Source organism: Cervus elaphus, chromosome 21 (genome assembly GCF_910594005.1).
Source record: "Cervus elaphus chromosome 21, mCerEla1.1, whole genome shotgun sequence".
Classification (NCBI taxonomy): domain Eukaryota; kingdom Metazoa; phylum Chordata; class Mammalia; order Artiodactyla; family Cervidae; genus Cervus; species Cervus elaphus.
In genome coordinates this window covers 24,663,024-24,681,921 of record NC_057835.1, presented here as the reverse complement: position 1 = coordinate 24,681,921, position 18,898 = coordinate 24,663,024, and the positions used below count along the sequence as shown (strand labels likewise).

At 40.2% G+C, this 18,898-nt stretch overlaps 1 pseudogene; it reads left to right on the top strand.

Annotated features, from left to right (window-relative positions):
• Nucleotides 1-12,536: 12,536 nt before the first annotated feature.
• LOC122679086 lies at nt 12,537-15,078 on the top strand (annotated as a pseudogene).
• Nucleotides 15,079-18,898: the final 3,820 nt, after the last annotated feature.

Below are 18,898 nucleotides of genomic sequence, written 5' to 3'. Positions count from 1 at the left end.
CTGAATAATTTTGTGTTCTGTTTAGAACAACTGAAAACATTTAGTATTGCTTTACTTATTATCTCCTGGAGTAGTAAATAGCTACCCACTCCAGTATTCTTGCCTGGAAAATCCCATGGACAGAGGAGCCTGGTGGGCTACAGTCCATGGGGTTGCAAAGAGTTGGACATGACTGAGCATGCACACCATATCCCATGTATGCTTCAAAGAACTTGGAATGTTAGAGGCCTAACAGGTAAGCTTTATTTTTCTGTTTGAAATGTGTAACAAGATTAATTACCTTAACACTTACGGTTGAAAACTATAAAGGAATGTTCACAAATATTTTAAGCAGTTTTGTAATATTTAGAAGAGCTTGTAATATATCAACTTTATGAGCATAACTCATTAGATTTATAAGACTTATTTAATAATTGGAAGCATTTTGCTTGTTAGATAGACAATTAAGTATTTAGGAAATTGGATATGTTAAATTTATAATGTTTACAATGTATAAAGGATTTTAATTATCTAAGATATAAAATCCTTATAAATGACTTGATAAATTGTACTATATTTATAAATAGAGTGATATTTATAAACTAGATTTAATAACTTAAAATTATGTTGACTTGTATTTCTATAAATTAAGTAAATTGAATAATAATTTAAAAATAAGTCTTTACTATAAATAGAAACTGCCTTAGTGAAGTTAGAAAGACCCATAAGCTCACGCACACTCATACTTTCATCAGATTTGATCTTTACAAACAAAACCCCTGAGGGCAATGGATACATAAGTCTTACCTCCTCTGCTTTAAGACGGAATATGGACATTCCCATGAGCTTAATCAATAAACTCTAGTCCTTCTCGTCGATGGACTTTCCCAGTTTATTCCTCCTGAGACACTTTGCCTGTCTTTTACTTTCCTCTTTTCAGCTAATTTCTTCCTGTCTTTCTCCAAAGAACCCTAACGAAATAGAATAGATGTGCTTCCCATGTGTTTCCTTTGCTTCCTGCACAAACCTCAAGACAGTCCTTAATGTCCTTAATTGTTATAATGGTTTATTTAGCTGTTCCTAGACCCTTAGTGTACTGACAAGGGTGCTGTATTTTTATAATTATAACATCTATGTTTTGCACATTGTTTTCAATTTTGTTGAATAATTTTTCTTTACTTTCCCCAGCCTGACTGGAGTATGATCATGTGTAAAAGTTGTACATATTTAAGGTATCCAGAAAGAAGAGAATGTAGGGTAACTGCTCATTGACACTGATCTTGGCCCTGAGTTTTTGTATTTGACACCTAAAGAACAGGCAAAGAAAGCAAAAATAAACAAATGGGACTACATCAAACTAAAATGTTTTTCCATAGCAATGGAAACAATCAACATCTATAGAATGTGAGAGAATATTTATAAGAATATTAATTCATATTTAACTTACAAAAATATTTAATAATTAAATTTAACTAATTTAATATTTATAAGAATAATCCAATAAGAGGTTAATATCCAAAATATACAAGGAAATCCTGTGACTTAATAGCAAAAGAATCAAATAACCCAACTGAAAAAGTGGGCAAAATACCTGACTAGACATTGTATCCAAAAAAGATATATAAAGGATCAAAACCATAATGAGATACAAACTTGAACACAGTACATACTAAGTAAACATTGTTAACTGAAGATACTTTGTGTGTAAAGCCATGTATCTAGAGCTTAAATGCAATAATTTTTCACTCTAGAGACTCTCAGTTCAGCTCAGTTCAGTCGCTCAGTCGTGTCTGACTCTTTGCGACCCCATGAATCGCAGCACGCCAGGCCTCCCTGTCCATCACCAACTCCTGGAGTTTACTTAAACCCGTGTCCATCAAGGCGGTGATGCCATCCAGCCATCTCTTCCTCTGTCGTCCCCTTCTCCTCCTGTCCCCAATCCCTCCCAGCATCAGGGTCTTTTCCAATGAGTCAACTCCTCGCATGAGGTGGCCAAAGTGCTAGAGTTTCAGCTTCCAGTGAACACCCAGGACTGATCTCCTTTAGGATGGACTGGTTGGATCTCCTTGCAGTCCAAGAGACTCTCAAGAATCTTCTCCAACACCATAGTTCAAAAGCATCAATTCTTCAGCACTCAGCTTTCTTCACAGTCCAACTCTCACATCCATACATGACCACTGGAAAAACCATAGCCTTGACCAGACGGACCTTTGTTGGCAAAGTAATGTCTCTGCTTTTTAATATGCTATCTAGGTTGGTCATAACTTTCCTTCCAAGGAGTAAACGTCTTTTAATTTCATGGCTGCAGTCACCATCTGCACTGATTTTGGAGCCCCAAAAGTAAAGTCTGACACTGTTTCCACTATCTCTCCATCTATTTCCCATGAGGTGATGGGACCAAATGCCATGATCTTAGTTTTCTGAATGTTGAGCTTTAAGCCAACTTTTCACTCTCCTCTTTCACTTTCATCAAGAGGCTTTTTAGTTCCTCTTCACTCTCTGCCATAAGGGTGGTGTCATCCTCATATCTGAGGTGATTGATATTTCTCCCGGCTATCTTGACTCCAGCTTGTGCTTCATCCAGCCCAGTGTTTCTCATGATGTACTCTGCATATAAGTTAAAGAAGCAGGGTGACAATATACTAGAGACTCTACTCCTTCTAAATTAATTTCCCTCCTTTAATCAATATCTTAAAAGTCTTTGATATAAATATATTATGAAAAATTTCCCTCATGATTGGAATTGGAAAATGGATTTTGAAATATTGCCCTATTTGTTACTTTATCAGGATATTCTGGAATAGGTTCAAATTGTCAGTGGGGGGCTTCCCAGTGGTAAAGAACCCACCTGCAAAGCAGGATCCTCAGGAGATGGGGTTCAATCCCTTGGTTGGAAAGATCCCCTGGGGATAGGAATGGCAACCCACTCCAGTATTCTTGCCTGGAGAACCCCATGGACAGAGGAGTCTGGCAGGCTACAGTCCATGGGGTCGCAAGAGTCGGACATGACTGAAGCAACTGAGTATGCATGCAACAAGCCAGTCAGCCCAAGTAGGGCGTTGGGAAATAGAGCAGGAAGACACTGTATACTAGTTGGAAGCCGAAGAACATATACATAGTTAACACATTTTCAACTTCTAGGCTAACAGCATCCCCAGCATCTTCACAGATGCTGATCAGTGCTGTATTCAAGGTCCCCAACCTTTTTGGCAGCAGGGACTGGTTTCTTGGAAGACCCTTTTCCCATGGACCAAGAGTGGGGGTTGGTTTTGGGGTGGTTCAAGCACATGACATTTATTGTACACTTCTGTTTGGATTTCCCAGATGGCACTGATGGTAAAGAACCTGTCAGCCAATGCAGGAGACAAAAGGGACACGGGTTCAATCCCTGGGTTGGGAAGATCCCCTGAAGGAGGGCATGGCAACCCACTCCAGTATTCTTGCCTGGAGAATCCCACGGACAGAGTAGCCTGGTGGGCTACAGTCCATAGGGTTGCACAGAGTTGGACATGACTGAAGCATCTTAACACACACATTGATTCTGCTATTATTATATCAGCTCCATCTCAGATCATCAGGCATTAGATCCCAGAGTTTGGGAACCCTGCTGTATACTGAATAAGACCACCACCCTCCAGGGGCTGACAGTTCAGGTAGAGGAGGTGGACTCCATATGGAATATGGAATATACAATGTGGGTCAGTGCAGGTTAAGTGACCAGCAGAGAGCATGCATTGTGAGGACTGCAGGAAAACCAAGATGCCCCATGGTGCTGAGCAAAGGAAGATGCATTCCTGGAGAATGTACCTTAACCGTTACTGCAGTAGGGTCAGTACCTGGTACACGGCAGGAACAGTAGTCATGGAGTGAATGAATATGTGGATGTGGAATTAAGCTGGGTCTTAAATAAATGATTAGTCAAACACATTTGGCCAAACTTTATGAATAAACATTTTTTATAAACCCTACAATCCTTTAAATGAATCTTAGGATTGATGAATTAGTCTAGTCTTCCCTCCTAGTTTCCTCTCAGGCATCTCAAGCACATTTGAAAGCTTTTGCCTAAAGAGTGATTATTGTGAAATATTAGAGATGGGTGTTGGATGAGTTTCTGTGAAGTAAAGGTTTCAGAACTATTCACAGCTCTGCATCGGAAGTACCTGCTCTAATCTGAATAAAATATTTTAAAAGCGGTATTAGGGAGGTTGTCTTGTCATGAGAAACGCTGGGCTGGAAGAAGCACAAGCTGGAGCCAAGATTGCTGGGAGAAATATCAATAACCTCAGATATGAGGATGACACCACCCTTATGGCAGAAAGTGAAGAGGAACTAAAAAGCCTCTTGATGAAAGTGAAAGAGGAGAGTGAAAAAGTTGGCTTAAAGCTCAACATTCAGAAAACTAAGATCATGGCATTTGGTCCCATCACCTCATGGGAAATAAATGGGGAGACAGTGGAAACAGTGTCAGACTTTATTTTTGGGGGTTCCAAAATCAGTGCAGATGGTGATTGTAGCCATGAAATTAAAAGACACTTACTCCTTGGAAGGAAAGTTATGACCAACCTAGATAGCATATTAAAAAGCAGAGACATTACTTTGCCAGCAAAGGTCCGTCTAGTCAAGGCTATGGTTTTTCCAGTGGTCATGTATGAATGTGAGAGTTGGGCTGTGAAGAAAGCTGAGCACCAAAGAATTGATGCTTTTGAACTGTGGTGTTGGAGAAGACTCTTGAGAGTCCCTTGAACTGCAAGGAGATCCAACCAGTCCATCCTAAAGGAGATCAGTCCTGGGTGTTCACTGGAAGGACTGATGCTGAAGCTGAAGCTCCAATACTTTGGCCACCTCATGCGAAGAGTTGACTCACTGGAAAAGACCCTGGTGCTGGGAAAGATTGAAGGTGGGAGGAGAAAGGGACGACAGAGGATGAGATGGTTGGATGGCATCACTGACTCGATGGACATGAGTTTGAGTAACCTCTGGGAGATGGTGATGGACAGGGAAGCAGCCTGGCGTGCTGCAGTCCATGGGGCTACAAAGAGTCAGACATGACAGAGTGACTGAACTGAACTGAACAGATTAGAGAGGTTAAATAGTTTATTCATACTTCAGCTGGTAGTTTTAGTAGTCATGTAAGGATGTGAGAATTGGACCGTTCAGAAGGCTGAGCACCAAATAATTGATGATTTTAAATTGTAGTTCTGGAGAAGATTCTTGAGAGTCCCTTGTACAGCAAGGAGATCAAATTAGTCCATCCTAAAGGAAATCAATCCTGAACATTCATTGGAAGGACTGATGCTGAAGCTGAAGCTCCAATACTTGGTCAACTGATTCGAAGAACTGACTTATTGGAAAAGACTGATGCTGGGAAAGATTGAAGGCAGGAGGAGAAGGGTGACACAGGAAAAGGGTGACACAGGATGACATGGTTAGATAGCATCACTGACTCGATGGACATGAATTTGAGCAAACTCAAGCAGATAATGGAGGACTGAGGAGCCTGGTGTGCTACAGTCCATGGGGTCACAAAGAATTGCTCAAGACTTAGAGACTGAACAACAGCAATGGCAAAATTAAAGAGGTTTATTGGCAGGAGACTTTGTTTTCACATTAGCATTGCCATATGTAAAAGATGCCAGGGTGAAAAGAAAATAATATAAAGGGATTTGGCAAACACATTATTGTGTTTATTTTCCATACTTTTATTTGTGGTTATTGCATTTTTGCTACTTTTAATATATTTGCAGTATCTTAGATTATGTATTTGCAAATGACAGCTTGAGGAAATCTTTCCATATAATGACACATCCCAAGCAAAATTATCAAAAGTTTAAATCAGCTCTTGAAGGCTTCAAGTTATTAAAATGGATGCAAAAATCAAGATGAACTTTATCCTGTAAAAAAACTAATGGATTAATTAGAGTCTTCAAATATCCAGTGGTTTGAAGGAAAATTAGAATTTTGATGCTCTGTCTTCAGGGATTATTTCATTTGTGGAGGTCAAAAGATTTAATCATTTGAATTCATAAATGCTTTTAATAACATTTTGCAGCAATAATGGAAAACAGGATTTAACAGCAATACTCACATTGTACTTGACACAACATCAGGAAGCAAGTCATCCTCTATGTTTAATCTGCAGATACTCTGGTTTTCATTAACTTTACAAGTGTTGCTTGATTGAGTCAAATCAATACATCCCCACAAATAGCGTTAATTTATATAAGAAGAAAAAGGTTTAAAAGATAATTTACTTTTCAGATTAATTCAGGTTAATACATTGTTTACAAAAATTCCAACTAGACTTTGAAAATAATTACAAGAATTTTGTAATGAATAACACTCTGTCAACCCCTTTCCTTGTCTTACGCCATGATATGTTGAAAATGGTGTCATTAAATATGTGGAGAATGTATTAATATATTCCAAAACAGTTGGAATATATAGTGCAAATTTTAAAATAACTGAAATTCACCTCTATTCAAGAACATCAGGTTCAATGTTAACTATCTTAGCTACGAAAATAATGATAAAGGACAAAATAAAAAACCCCTTCAAACCTGTGGTTCTTTGGTACCCAAGACTGTTGTGTGTTTTATATTTCCTGTTTTCCTGAATCACATATTTTCTCAGTTCTATTTCATAATTTGAATTTTCAGTTTTCCTTCATCATGCCCAGCCTGCTCCCTCTTTTTAGTGTGAAGTGCCTGCTTATCCCCAGCACTTACCTGTTTTCTGTGTTCACCTAATATTAGTCTGATGGAGCCACCATATTGGCTCCCCATGCCTTTCATCATATCACTCATTCCTGGTGGTGGTGTTATTGTTATCTTAAAAATTATTTGGATAATTCAATGCGATTATGGGGCTTCTCAGGTGGCGGATCCCATCTGCCAATGCAGGAGACTCAGGTTCAATCCCTGGGTCAGGAAGATCCCCTGGAGGAGGAAATGGCAACCCACTCCAGTATTCTTGCCTGGGAAATCCCATGGACCTAGGAGCCTGGTGGGCTACAGTCCATGGGGTTGCAAAAATTCAGACATGACTGAGTAACCCCACACATATACATGTAATTATACAAAATGTGGATTTTATTCAGTTATTACCACACCTTCCAGTGTTATATAAAATGTTACTATAATAAAAAAAATAAATGTGCCGGACTGTTGTTGATCAGTCACTAAGTTGTGTCCAACTCTTTGAGACCCCATGGGCTTTTAGTCAATAACCGGTATATCTTTATAATAATCACTTTCTGCTTGTCCCTACAGCATATTGCAAATTTAGATTACCATATTCTTTACTGCACTTAATTCTGTTTAATTTTTTTACATTTTCCAAAAGTCATGCTTACTCTCATAGAAAATATATATATACTATTTGTCATATTGTTGTTATTGTTCAGTGACTAAGTCGCGTCTGACTCTTTGAGACCCCATGGACTACAGCACTCCAGGCTCCCCTGTCCCTCACTATCTCCTGGAGTTTTCTCAGATTCATGTCTACTGAGTCAGTGATGCCATCCAACCATCTCATCTTCTGCTGCCCCCATCTTCTTTTGTCCTCAATCTTTCCCAGCATCAGGGTCTTTTCCAATGAGTTGGCTTTTCAGGTGGCCAAAGTATTGGAGCTTCAGCATCAGTCCTTCTAATGAATATTCAGGGTTGATTTCCTTTAGGGTTGACTGGTTTGATCTCTTTGCTGTCCAAGGGACTCTCAAGAGTCTTTTCCAGCACCACAGCTTAAAAGCATCAGTTCTATGGTGCTGTCTTCTTTATTGTCCAACTCTCGTATCCATAAATGACTATTGGAAAAACTATAGTTTTGACTACAGGACCTTTGTCAGCAAAGTGATGTTTCTGCATCTTCATATGCTGTTTAGGTTTGTCATAGCTTTTTATTCCCCTGAAGTGCCAGACTAATCCTGCTTTTTAATCATCCACTTTAGCATTGCAAATGTATAGCTTGTGCTCTGGACATCTCTCTTCCTGGTCAGTCCTGGGCTGTGTGCTGGGCCCCCTGTACTGAGAGAGTCCACGGCTGCTCCCCCTCTTCCTGTCAGACTCTCTCTTTAAGTCTTCAAACTTGAAGGGAGGCTGCGGCTCCTCTCAGGGGTCTGGCAGCTTTTCTTGCCCCCAGGCTAGTGCATTAAAACAATTGATTTGTTTTGTGATGAAGAGAAAGATACTTAAAATGGAAAAAAAAGTAAACTCACCAAACATCTTAAAAATGGGAAAGTGGAGGTAAAAAGAAACTTGGGAAAGTTATAAATCAGGTTAATGATTCTTGAACTGTGGAAGGCAGAGAAGACAAGCTCAGAGCAAAATGTATGTTTGTGATTCTGTGCGACGCGGCACCCAGCCATGCAAGCTATGTTTGGAAGAAAACTTACAAATGAGGTCAGATGGTGTAAAGAGAAGGAACGGACATTAATGATATCTTCCTGCAAAGAACTTTATGGAAAAAAAATACAGAATTAGTTCTCTGACAAGGAGAGAAAGTCATTCAGTGGACTTCAGAATGACCGTGTACTCACATCATTTTTATAATAATGGAAATAAAGAGATTCTTTTCAGAAACCTGTGATTTGGAAGCATCTTTAAGAATAATGGTCAAAGGAAAACAACTACATAATCCACTTATTTGATTATTTCAAGGACACCTTTTTAAAAAATAATTATTTATGAACAAGATTCAAGCACAAATATAAAATAAACCAAGCATGTACAATTTAGATCAAAGTTAAAAGATATGTTATTCATCGAGAAGAGGTTAAAATTGGTAAAATTCATTTTTATATCTTTAATCTATATCTATCTATCTATCCATCCACCCACACAGTTTTTACATAGTCAAGTTACAGAAATCATTAGCATACTGTAAAACTACTACAGTGGAAAAAAATATGTGACTGAAATCAGGTCTGTAAGAAGCAACTTATGATTTGGCTCATTCACTCATTTCTTCAGGAAACATTTACTAAGTGGCTTATATATGACCTTGGCAAGGCAGTGAGAATTGAATAGTAAAAGGACACAGTTTTGTTTTGCCTTATAGTTTTTTATTTTGTACTAGGGTATAGCCAATTAACAATTTTATGATAGTTCACATGAACATTGAAGGGACTCAGCCGTACATATACATGTATCCATTCTCCCTCAAACCCCTCTCCCACCAGGCTGCCACATAACCTTGAGCAGAGTTCCCTGTGCTACACAGTAGGTCCTTGTTGGTTACCCATTTTAAATTTAGCAGTGTGTATACATGTCCATCCCAAGCACTCTAACTATCCCTTCCCCTCATCCTTCCCCTCTGGTTACCATAATTTCATTCTCTAAGTCTGTGAGTCTCTTTCTGTTTTGTAAGTTCACTTATATAATTTCTTTTTAGAGCTCACATATCAGGGATGTTATGCAATGTTTTTCTTTCTCTGAAAAAGCAGAATTGTGTGGTTGTAGGTCATATTCTAGATAGAAACAGAGGCAAAAACCTAGTAAACAATCATGAACAGATTCACAATGTGGTTAGGTTATAAATGCAGCAAACTTGGGGCGGAGGTGTCAGGACGTGACCAGCACCTAGTCAGGGAACCAGAAACCATGCTGAGGACATTTATACTCAGAATTAATAAAGAAGTTTATTAAAAAAAAATTCAATGATCACTGAACTCAGAGTAATGGGTGAACAAATAATGCTAGTGAAAAGTGAGTCATTCGCAGAACATTCGACATGTCATTTCAGATCACTGAATCCAAATGCCTCATCTTTTGCATGCTGGCATGGTAAAAACAAAAACGCAACTTCATTCCAGAAACATATTTCCTTGTTGGCATTTATATTCTGGCCAAGATGGAAGCTATGCTATTATTAAGAATACTGGATGGTTGGGAAGACTAATTATAACATTGGAAAAGAAAGTTTGGATTAGCAGCTTCCACTCACATACACTACACTTAAAATTTTTCACAGCCATATGACAAGGTCTCCACTGGTAAAGTGCAGGATTTCAAGAAAGCCAACCACATTAGCAAACTGAAGCTTAGATTAAATGTTACAATATTGGCCTGAGAATTTTAGATTTGATATGCTAAGTTGCTTCAGTTGTGTCTGACTGTTGGCGACTCCATGGACTGTAGCCTGCCAGGCTCCTCTGTACATGGAATATTCCAGGCAAGAATACTAGAATGGGTTGCCATTTCCTACTTCAAGAGATCTTCCCAACCTAGGGATCGAACCCCCATCTTCTGCATTGACAGACAGGTTCTTTACCACTGTGTCACCTGGGAAACCCTTAGACTTGATAGCTCTTTAAGCAACCTTTTGATTCTTTATGTAGATGTTCCAGTTCATTTTAAATGGATCATATTAACAATTTTGTGACAATTTTATCCAGGCTCTGGAGCTTATATTGCAGTGGTCCCCCTCTAATCCTGCTGCAGAGGAGACTGTGGGTCCCCCTTGTTACACAGGTGGAGGCACAGGTTCAAGGTCCCTGCTTGGCCTTGTTGACACACGAATGGGATGCACCACCGCTGTTGCAGGGTGTGGCTGTGGTGTGTAAACTGGCTCTTGTTAGCTGAGTTTCCTCCACTTTCAAGACTTTGGCAGTCATCTTTGCTTGGATTAGTATGCAAACAGGCAAAAAATCAGGAGAAGCAAAATATGTCATGATACCTGAGAAGAAACTTACTTGTCTATTATGCTGTGAGTTGAAGTGAGGTGAGTTGGAGAAATGGACACTGAAAAACACCTGTTGAATGGAATTAAGAATGTCTTTCCATGGAAAGTGAGGTGAAAGTTGCTCAGTCATGCCCAACTCTTTGTGAGGCCATGGACTACCCAGTCAATGGAATTCTCCAGTCAGAATCCTGGAGTGGGTAATCGTTCCCTTCTCCAAGGGATCTTCCCAACTCAGGGATTGAACCCAGGTGTCCCACATTGCAGGTGGATTCTTTACCAGCTGAGCCACAAGGGAAGCCCAAATTCCATGGAAAAGTAATTTAATTAAATTCAACTAACCTTGATTGAGCATGTTCTGTGCTAGACTGTAGGTGAGGAAAAATTGAAATATAGAAGAAAAGACCTAGCACTTGCCTAATTCAACTTAAATTGAGTAAGTGTAATAAAACAGTCAAAACATGACATGATACATAGGCTTGAAAAATTGTGTAGAGGTTCCCAGAGGATTTGCATTCAAATCATTGTATCTAACGCTTTGGGAAGATTTTATTTATTCTGTCAGCAGAGGTTATAGAGTAAAGAATGTATAAAAAGCAATCAAATAGAGTGACTAACTGTCACAAAATCATGGTGAAAGTTAGGCACTGAAAGAATATACAAGAGGATGGGGGGCACAGTTAAAAAACTGCCACCAGGATGAGGTAGAGGGTAAAGGACAGGGAATACGTCAGAGCAGGTGAAGATAAATAGTGTGGGCATCTCACGCAGCCCAGTTTTCTATAGCATCCTTCCTTCATTTCAATAATACTTGGATACACCACTGTAGGAACCAGGAGTGGGTCTAATTTCCGTCAGTATTATACCAATATCAGCTGTCACCTTTTCCTGGACCTTTCCAGTAAGATACAGCTGTGGAATGTTTCAGAGTCAAAATGTCTCCAATGTCACAGAAAATTTAAAAGATCAAAGTTTAAATCAATTGTCTAGCTCCACGAACACAAATTGTCAACCTGCATTCAACTGATGCTGTTTTATCTTGAGATAAAACTGTGTGTTTTCCAAAAGAGGGGAAATTTGTTTCCAAGTGTAAATCTGATTAAAATGCCATAACCTTCTAAGCCCTTGACAAGTGTCATTAATCAATAACCTTTTAGAATCTGGAGATATGAGTGGTCCTTCTTGATACCCTAACCTATGGGGAAAATTTTTATCAAATATCTTAGATATTAAACATCTTTTTGTAAAATATAGTTCAAGATTTTAAATGTGTCTGGCTGTGTACTGGATCTAGAATTTTCATCTGCTGGGCCTGGGGCAGAGAGGGCTGTCACTGGAACTTAACACTCTCAGGAAACCACAGCTACTTACCTTCCCTCAGCAAGGCAGGTACCTTCCAGCTTCAAAAATGGCCTAGCCTCAGCAAGAGAAAGATGGTAACATGTTTTTACTCAAGAGGACAATCTTGTAATCTCAGTATTTTAGTAGAGAAAACGACTTAAAAAACCCAACTCATTCAGCTCAGAAAACCATACAGGCTCATTATAGACCACAAGCTGCATGGCAAACTTCACACACTGCAGAGCTTACTGATCATTAGAATTGATTAGTGTTGCTCATCTTTTAAAAAGCAATACTTTAATAAATCAGTTGGAGCTGTCTATTTAAATATAATGTTGCTTTTGTTACACCTTTCGGAAAATCCATGACTTGACTCTGAACAAAGATACATGTTTAAAACTCTTAATGAAAGTATGTATTTGAAACTATAGAACATTTGATTGAGAAAAGAACTGAATATTAAAACTTGAGGAATAAAACTGCCAAAGGGTGTACTGACAGTGAAGTGTTTGATTTAGTGAATTGTGTATCAAACTGCGTGCATGCGTGGTAAGTTGCTTCAGTGTGTCCAACTCTTTGCGACCCCATGGACTGTAGCCCGCCAGGCTCCTCTGTCCATGGGATTCTCCAGGCAAGACTACTGGAGCGGGCTGTCATGCCCTCCTCCAGGGGATCTTCCCCACACAGGGATCGAACCCATGTCTCTTTTGTCTCCTGCACTAGCAGGCAGGTTTTTTTAAAACCAGCTGAACCACTAGGGAAGCCCCTAGGAAAGCCCCTAGGATAGACTATCATCTCTCACTTCACAGAACCTACTGTGTAATTCTAATTCCCAATGAGATTAAGATTTCCTTCAAAAAGCTAGATGGAGGTTGCAGTGGGAAATGATTAAAATTTGTGAAATTTCTAGCTTATGTATACCTGGCACACAGCAGGCATGCTCTACATGTTATTTCTCTTCCTCCTGACCCTGCTAAACTGTGTTCTATTTAGAATAAATTAGAAGCAGAACAGGGCAATTTGGGGGTCAGTGACTTAACTCTAAAGGTAAAGAGGAATTACCTGTGCAAATGCAAAATACACACCTCAGTAATTTTATAATCAAGTTATGAGTAGAAAATATACAGGCTTAGGAGAAACATCCAGGCTTGGCTGACCTGGATTTGAACATCCATCACATATTTACAAATTTTGTTGATTAACCTTGGGTAGATCAATCTACCCAAGGTTTTTGCTTGGATAGATTTTTGCTTAGTTGCAGTTTATCTATATAAATAGACATTTGATGACGCTATCAACATCAGGGAGGAGTTGGACAAATGCTCCCCGAGGGCTCCAGTCTGACTCCATTCTGTTGGTTGATGCCACCGAGGTGCACCAGAATCCTGGTACAACTGTAGAAATGCAAGATGAGATGGACAGACTGCAAACAAGCATACAGAACACAAAACAGGTGCACCAAAATGAAGGTCAGGTTAGAAGGTTTAGCTCCAAATCACTGACTAGAGACCGGCTTGGAACACAACTGTTTCACTTTTGTAAAAAAGTGTTGTGTCTCAGGTTCTCTATTAGAATTTCCCGACTTGATGATATATTTTGGTCAATAAGAAGAGTAGTACACCCCTCACTAGGCATGTGACTGATCTGGCAAACATTTCCTGAGGTTGTTGTCATTGAAAGTGGTGTCACTCTCAACGTAAAAAGAGAGATCAGTTTTCAAAATTATAGTGCCTTAAATGAAGTTATAACATGAGCGCTCTGTGTAGAAGGGAAATCAGTATTCCAAATGGTAAGGCTGTCAACAGTCACATTTCATGAAAGAAGAATGAAATATGCATCATATTTTCACATCTGGAGAAACTGTGCATCAAGAAGACTCACGACTGGGATGTCTATGGTGGCAAAGGTTCAGGTTGCATGGTGGGAGGCGGATGGGTGAGGGCCGCCGGAGGAGCGGCAGCTCTGCCTAAGCGTGATCCCGAAGATAGGAGGTGCCTTAAGAACTGGTGAGGATGACAACGAGCTGATAGACAATCTGAAGGAGGCTCAGTGCATCTGCTCAGAGCTGGTGGTGCAGGCTTTCTGAGCTACTGACCGTGCAGACTACTACCTTGAAGAATTTAGAGAACGCATGTAAAGACTTGGCATGGAAGCACAGCAACATCCACCTCTCTGCTCCATGCATCTCCTCGGAGCTGATGGAGGCCGTGGACCTGTAGCCTGGCCTTTCCTTCTTGAACCTGGGCAGCGGCACTGGCTACCTCAGCTCCATGGTGGGGCTCATCGTTGGCCCCTTTGGTGTGAACCACGTGGTAGAACTCCATTCAGATGTGACAGAGTAGGCAAAGCAGAAGCTGGACTTCATCAGGACAAGCGACAGCTCTGACAAGTTTGACTTCTCTGAACCCTCCTTCATTACTGGCAATGGCCTGGAGATTTCTCCAGGTTGTTCTCAGTATGACCGGGTGGAATGCGGGGCGGGCATGCAGAAGGAGCAGGAGCAGTAGACAAAGAGTCTTCTCAAGGTTGGGGGCATCCTGGTCCTGCTGCTGCAAGAGAAGTAACGAAGATAACACTCACTGGCCCTTCCGCTTCGGAAACCGAGAAGCAGGTTTCTTGGTTTTTCTTGGCTGTCTCCTCTGCTCCGCTGATCTAGCCCTGCCAGCCAGTCAGGGAAACTGAGGCTCCTCCAGTTACGTGATACCCCTGGCGGTTCACAGCCTCCAGGACCTGGCGCGCGTCGCCATCTGGGGCACCGTTAAGAAGATCATTCACCAGAAAGCAGGGAACAGAAGTGGAAACAGACTGAAGAACACTCCCAACTTTAAATGAAGGAGAGTTTGCTGCCGCCGAGTGGAAACGGTTGTCTTTTTGGACAAAGAGGTCTTCGCCAGTCGGATCTCCAACCCCTCTGATGACAATGGCTCTGAAGATCTGGAGGAGGAGTGGAGGGGAAAGAAGAGGTGACCACCCCTGCCGGACGCCAAGCCTGAGCCCCCGGTGAACTTCCTGCATGAGAAGGTCCTGAGCTTCCCTCTGCCAGATCCCCTGAAGTACTGCCTGCTTTATTACAGAGTAAAGTAGGTCTGTGGTCCCGGGGAGGAGGCCCAGCCTGCCTGGAGCACCACCCGCGCAGGTGCGCTGGGGAAGCAGGGGCTCGGCTCTGCATCCAGTCTGTCCTTGACTGTCCTCTAAAGCACTTCTCCCTCTGTCTGATTTCTGTGAACATAGCCTACAAGGTAAGATGCAAGGGAGAATGTTTTCTCAAATGGATGAGTGCCCTGGAGGAGGCGCTGACTTCAGGCTCTCAGTAAACACTGAGGTCTGTGTGCGAAGGTAGCCGGGAGACTGTTCCTTTAAGTGAGGTACACGTGTCTGAATCAGAAAGGAAAACTGAAATTGAAATTAACCTGTGTTGCTTATAAAATGTGAGACAGGAAGCACAGGTTTTTATGTGTATAAAATCTTTTCTGAGTAGGACACGCCTATGTCCAAGTTTGAATTTTACAGTATCTACCTCCTAATTACTGGCGCTGAATTTCACTAAATCTTGCAGTTATCTGGAGCCAGGAGGCACTGAAAAGCTCCTTTATTTTAAGTAAAATAAAAAAATCTTAAGTGAGTTGTCAATTGTAATTTAGAGAAAGAAAAACTGTTGGGGAGAGGAATGAAAGTATGAAATTGCCAGATGTCTTTGTGGAATTGCAGAAGAATTCCACGGAATTTTTTGTGACACCTCTGTTACCTTTAAAAGAATCGGTGTTGAGTAACACCCTCAAAGAAAATCCTGAAGAAGGATATCAGTGTCGTGTGTAAGAAAGAAGCTACATTGTTTGTGCTGCGGTGACAGAGATGATCATTTACTCAACTTTGAGTTGAGGTGTCTGAGGCTCCATCTTTGGAGCAGGTAGAAGGTACTGGTAACAGGAAGTGGATTGGGGATGATGTGGTTGGCCCGTGGAGTTTTCTTTTCAATTGGCTATTTTTCTGTAATCACATTACAGTACTGACTCATAGATTTTATCTTTTACAATTCTGGAGAAAAAGATTTGTTAGTTTTGGAATTTTTTTAAAGAACAAATGTAAATGATCAGTAGCTCTATTGCACTAGAATGGCTTCACTCACAGTGATATGTGCAGTCCATCTTCTCCAGGCCTGGGTGTTGAGAGCTTCCTGTCTTATCACATCCCGGGTCTTGAAGCAGAGGCCATCCTGTTAGTCAGGTGGCAGGATGTTTACAGGTGACACTGCTTCTTCCAAAACATTGGTTCTTGTCAGAGTTTTCAATTTTATCCAAAGGCTAGTATGAAATGCTAAAAGTAAATCCAAAACCAGAGTGCTGATGGAAGATTAATCATCCAGATTTTACAATTAATTTTATCCCTTAGCTTCTCATGTGTTGCTGGAGTTCAGTGCCTTTGTGGTTTCCCTAACTTCATTGAGTTCTAATATTTTTTCCATTTATGCTTTTTAAAAAATTAACTGAATCTTTTTATCACAGAATACTGTGTGCATGCAAAGCTGGGGAAATATGTACAGTACCCTGAATTGGTACAGTTAAGCTATTGTAAAGAACGTTTCTTCATGACTTTGCTCACCTGCCTTTCACTGGAAGTCAAGCCTCATTCTCTCAGAGACAGAATCATGAGGTGAGTTTACTTGCTAAGGCTTCTATTTGCAGATCTAATTGACCCTATTCTAATTCAGTTGTAGAGACCTCTGCAGCACATGGACATTTTTGGACATAATGTTAAATAAGTGATATCTGAAATCTGTTATTATTAGATGGCTTGATTACATTTTTTTCTATCATTGTATATGTGTTTCCCTATTTTTTCAACCACATTTGCCTTTACACTGGATTGTAAAAACTCTTCACAATGCATAAGACAATATTTTCCCCTATATATGTTAAACCTTTCCTAACATTCCTAACATTTCAACAGTATGTGAACTGAGAACTTCCAGATGTTCAACTTGAATTTAGAAAAGACGGAGGAACCAGAGATCAAATTGCCAACATCCATTGGAGCATCAAAAAAGCAAGAGTTCCAAAAAGACGTCTACTTCTGCTTTATTAACTACGCCAAAGCCTTTGACTGTATGGATCACAACAAACTATGGAAAATTGTTAAAGAGTTGGGTATACCAGACTACCTTACCTGCCTCCTGAGAAATTTGTATGCAGGTCAAGAAGCAACAGTTAGAACTGGACATGGAACAATGGACTGGTTCCAAATTGGGAAAGGAGTACGTCAAGGCTGTATATTGTCACCCTGCTTATCTAACTTCTATGCGGAGTATATCATGCAAAATGCCTGGCTGGCTGAAGTAGAAGCTGGAATCAAGGTGCCGGGAGAAATATCAATAACCTCAGATATGCAGATGACACCACCCTTATGGCAGAAAGCAAAGAGGAACTAAAGAGCCTCTTGATGAAAATGAAAAAAGAGAGTGAAAAAACTGGCTTAAAACTCAACATTCAAAAAATGAAGATCATGGCATCCAGTCCCATTACTACTTGGCAAATAGATGGGGAAACAATGGAAACAGTGACAGACTTTATTTTCTTGGGTTCCAAAATCACTGCAGATGGTGACTGCAGCCATGAAAGTAAAAGACACTTGTCCTTGGAAGAAAAACTATGACCGACCTAGATAGCATATTAAAAAGCAGAGATATTACTTTGCCAACAAAGGTCCATCTAGTCAAAGCTATGGTTTTTCCAGTAGTCATGTATGTATGTGAGAGTTGGACCATAAAGAAAGCTGAGTGCCAAAGAATTGATGCTTTTGAACTGCGGTATTGGAGAAGACTCCTGACAGTCCCTTGGACTGCAAGGAGATCCAGCTAGTCAATCCTAAAGGAAATCAATCCCGAATCTTCGTTGGAAGGACTGATGCTGAAGCTGAAACTCCAATACTTTGGCCACCTGATGCGAACAACTGACTGATTGGAAAATAACCTGCTGCTGGGAAAGATCAAAGGCAGGAGGATAAGGGGATGACAGAAGATGAGATGGTTGGATGACATCACCAACTCTATGGACATGAGTTTCAGTAAGCTCTGGGAATTGGTGATGGACAGGGAAGCCTGGTGTGCTGTGGTCCATGGGGTTGCAAAGAGCTGAAAACGACTGAGCGACTGAACTGAACTGAACATTTTGTATTTGCATGTTGGTTTGTGACTTTTACACCAGAATCTTGTTAAATATATATATATATGGTATACGATATGTGAAATAATTTGGTGTTGATCTATATTATAAATATAAAGGGGAATCATCAGTGAGCTTCCCCGTGTATCCGCACCTTTTTCTAGAGTTCAGTATGAGGCACTGCTTTCTTTTTTTAAAAAAAGATGAACTATATATAGTTTGTATTGTCTGCAAGCTCTACACTGTAAACCATAGACATTGGCTGACTTTTAGGTTTTGAATAGTCTGTAATTCTAAATGTGATTTTTGTTTTGAAAGTAGTTAAGCCATAGACATGTGCAAAACAAATAACAAACTTTTAAATATTAAGTATGTCATATAGAAATCATCTGTGTACTTAATATTTTTGCCAGTCTGGAGCTTTCAGGAAATTAATGCAAGAAATAGGAAGCAAAGACTTTAATGAGCTGATATACAAAAGATATCAATAAAGGTATTTAAGACACACACACACACACACACACACCCCCACCCACACACAAGAAGACTCATGACTTCAGCATACAAAGGCTCATTTTTCTCCTTCAAAATAAGGAGTCTAGAGAAGGATATGAAAAGTTGGTGTGATGGCTACATAGACATCAGGGACCCAGGCTTGTAACATCATTTTTACATAGCATCATCCTTGGCATCCTTCTCAGCATCATTCTTTATACAGCATCATTCTTAACACCAGTCTTAGTATC